Genomic DNA, 3,693 nt, shown 5'->3' with positions numbered 1-3,693 from the left:
TGGTTTGGCATACTGAAAGGATACAATAAATTCTTGGAAAAGGGAGGGTTAAAATACACTTCACTTGTGCCACTACTATGCTAACTGCTTTATTCACATTATCTCATCTAATCCACAACATTACACTTCTCATTTCACAGATAGAGAGCCTGATTGTGAGACTTACCTGAATCATGTTAAATAAGATAAGAAGGCAGGCAGGATTCTAAAAATCAAGTCAATAAAGCCAATTTGAAAAAAAGAAATGCCAATTTGATCCTGCCATGTTCTCCTTTTTGTTTTTTATTCCCCCACTTGAATCAAGTGCATGATTTTAATCTGTCATTTTGAACTCTATTTATGAAGATACCCATTTAAACCATAGTTATAATCTATTTAATTCTTTTTTCTTTTTTAAAATTTAAAATCAATTAATTAACATATAGTTTATTAGTAGTTTCAGAGGTAGAGTTTAGTGATTCATCAGTTGCATATAGCACCCAGTGTTCATTCCATCAAGTGCCCTCCTTAATGCCCATCACCCAGTTACCCCATCGCCCCAGCCACCTCCCCTCCAGCAACCCTCAGTTTGTTTCCTATAGTTAAAAAAAAATATGGAACGCTTCACGAATTTGCATGTCATCCTTGTGCAGGGACCATGCTAATCTGTGTGTCATTCCAATTTTAGTATATGTGCTGCCTAAGTGAGCACTAATCTATTTAATTCTTGATCAAATTTTTATGCAGTAACAGTGAAACTATTTCCAACTTTTTTCTATTCTCATTTTTCTTTTACTGAAATGATTATGTGCAGGATCAACTTTTTCCATGTACATTTTACAGTGAGATTCATTTCAGTCATTAGGTTTTTATCCTAGTCAAATTCTGTCCATTTTAACTACTGCTATGGTGAGCTTTCTTTCTAGCTATTATATTCCGTGAAACTTTATTTTTCCCTGTGACCCAAAGTATTCATTGAATTAAAGAGATTGGGTCAAAACATCCCTTTTTGCCTGAGATACAAGAATTCAATACAGGTCGGGTAATGACGAGACAAGTGTTACCTGCTCTAGCCACCTCATGGGAGGGAGGCTCAAATGCGAAAATAGATGTGAAAGTGCTTTGTAAGGTGTAAAAGTTAAGTAAATGTCACTTTACTGATTGTTAAAACAAGTCATATAAAGCCATCCTCCAGGAACTGTTCTAGAAGGCAAACACCTTCCTATTTCTGCTGTAATGTTATTTGCAAAAATGCTCGCAGACCTCAGCTGATTTTCTAAGTATATCCTAGTGAGCTAGTGACTTCACTTCCTATGCTCTTGTCATTTGTTTTCCGTTCTGACCTCATTAATTTTTCTTTCTTAGCCCTTGTACTGAAATCCTCGGTGATGTAGAGGCCAGCTTTGGTATTGTAATGGACTCGTACCGTTGGTCATCAGTTTCATCATCTCGGTTGCTGTAATTGTTGCAGGAGATTGAATGATAGATAGTGTTACTGGTTGGCCATTGTCTGAGAAAAATTAAAACAAACCTGTGACCAAATAGGTGGTATCTCAGCAGGGGTGCAGGCACACTGTTCTTATAAGAAATTCTTCTCTTATCACACCTCTGTCTCTTGCTTAATACACTACTTGCTTGTAGAAGAGTTTTGAAGGGAGTAGTGAGGCCACTGTTAATCTAAGCAAAGCTTACAAATTCTAGTATTAACTTTAAGGCCTAAAATTTATAGGTTCAGGGATTTTTTTTCCCCCTTTCTATATCCTGAAACAGCTTAAGATTTCAAGCATTGTTTTCAACAGACCACATTATTTATAAATACACTGACAATATTAGGTCAAGGCCCATGAGAAGGAAGTGATCCAATTTCATCATATGGATTTTGTCCTGCTCCTAGGGTTAGTATAAGGACTAAGATATTTTTTCCTTTAAGAATCTGCTGCATTTCTTGTGTATAGTTTTGTTCTTAAAAGGTATCCTGAAAAAGAAGTGAAAATTTGAGGATTGGCAATGTAATTGTTACTGGCAAAATGCCTTTCAGTTCCTTTTTTTAAAAAACAGCTTTATTGAGATATAATTCACAATACAATTCTCCGTTCAAAGTGGACAATTCAGTAGTTTTTAGTGTATTCATAGAGTTGTGCAACCATCACCATGATCAATTTTAGCATGTTTACATCATCCCAGCAGGAAACCCCTTACCCAGTACTTGTCACCCCGCATGTATTCCCAATTCCCCTCTTCCTCTACCCACCCCCATACCCCACCCCGCACCCCCACAACCACTGGTCTACTTTCTGTCTCTAGATGTGCCTATTCTGGACATTTCACATAAATGGAATCATACAATATGTGGTCTTCAGTGACCAGCTTCTTTCACTCAACATACGGATTTCAAGGTTCATCCATGTTGTACCATGTATCACTACTCCATTACTTTTTATGGGTGAATAATATTACACTGCATGGATATACCACATTTATCAGTTAATGGACATTTGAGTTATTTCCTCTTTATGGTTATAATGAGCAATGCTGATATGAATATTTGTGTAGATGTTTTTTCATTTCTCTTGGGTATATACCTAGGATTGGAATTACTGGATCATATGGTAAATCAATGCTTAACTTTTGAAGAACTGTCAAACTGTTTTCCAAAGTAACTGCACCATATTACATTCTTATCAGCAATATCTCAGCGTTCCAATTTTCCACATCCTTTCCGATACTTTTTTTAAAGATTTTATTTATTTATTTGACAGAGAAAGAGAGTGCACACATGCGTGTACAAGCAGGAGGAGTGGGAGAGGGAGAAGCAGGCTCCCCACTGAGCAGGGAGGGATGAGGGGCTCAATCCCAGGACCCCAGGATTATGACCTGAGCCAAAGGCAGATGCCCAACCAAGCGCCCCCCTTTCTAATACTTTTATCTATCTTTTTTATCTTAGCCACCTTAGTGAGTGTGTAGTGGTACCTCATTGTGGTTTGTTTTTTTTTTAATTTTATTTATTTATTTGACAGAGAGAGAGACACAGTGAGAGAGGGAACACAAGCAGGGGGAGTGGGAGAAGGAGAAGCAGGCTTCCCACTGAGCAGGGAGCCCGATGTGGGGCTCGATCCCAGGACCCTGGGATCATGACCTGATCCTAAGGCAGACGCTTAACGACTGAGCCCCCCAGGCGCCCCCTCATTGTATTTCCCTAATGGTTAATGAAATTGAACATCATTTCATATTTTTATTGGTCATTTGTATATCTTCTTCAGAGAAATCTCTGTTTAGAGCCTTTTGCCCATTCTCAAATTGGGTTTTCACTTTTAGTTGAGGAAATTCATTTCATATCTTAAATTCCTCTGAAAATTTCTCCTGATGTTTTCTCTGCTACTTAAAAAGTATGCCTAGTTCCATTAATTTATTTATTCAAATAAGTTCTGCATTTACTGAGGACCTAATATGTGTCAGATTTATGCTAAATCCTGTCTAAAGTCCCAGGCCTTATGGAATTCATAATCTCCTGACTTCCTAAAGAGATAATTTGCAATACAATGGTGTAAATGCTATTGTAGACCTCACAATGGGAGATTAAATTGGCCCAACAGTAAAACCCTTTCAGGGATGTGGACAAGAAGGTTTTAACTAATGTTACAGATGAAATATAATGGAGACCAGTTTTTTGCAGAAGGTGGAAAAAAAAGTCAAAGTATACAAATTACCCATCTC

General features: G+C 37.5%; 1 non-coding gene across 1 annotated transcript; it reads right to left on the bottom strand.

Annotated features, from left to right (window-relative positions):
- Window positions 1-587: 587 nt before the first annotated feature.
- LOC116637948 lies at window positions 588-691 on the bottom strand. The gene has a single exon (XR_004300567.1). It is a non-coding gene; the product is annotated as a U6 spliceosomal RNA (small nuclear RNA).
- Window positions 692-3,693: the final 3,002 nt, after the last annotated feature.

The sequence above is a fragment of the Phoca vitulina genome, unplaced genomic scaffold, assembly GCF_004348235.1.
Source record: "Phoca vitulina isolate PV1807 unplaced genomic scaffold, GSC_HSeal_1.0 scaffold1, whole genome shotgun sequence".
Classification (NCBI taxonomy): Eukaryota; Metazoa; Chordata; class Mammalia; order Carnivora; family Phocidae; genus Phoca; species Phoca vitulina.
The sequence above is the reverse complement of the archived record's forward strand: the minus strand, read 5'-3'. Positions and strand labels throughout refer to the sequence as shown.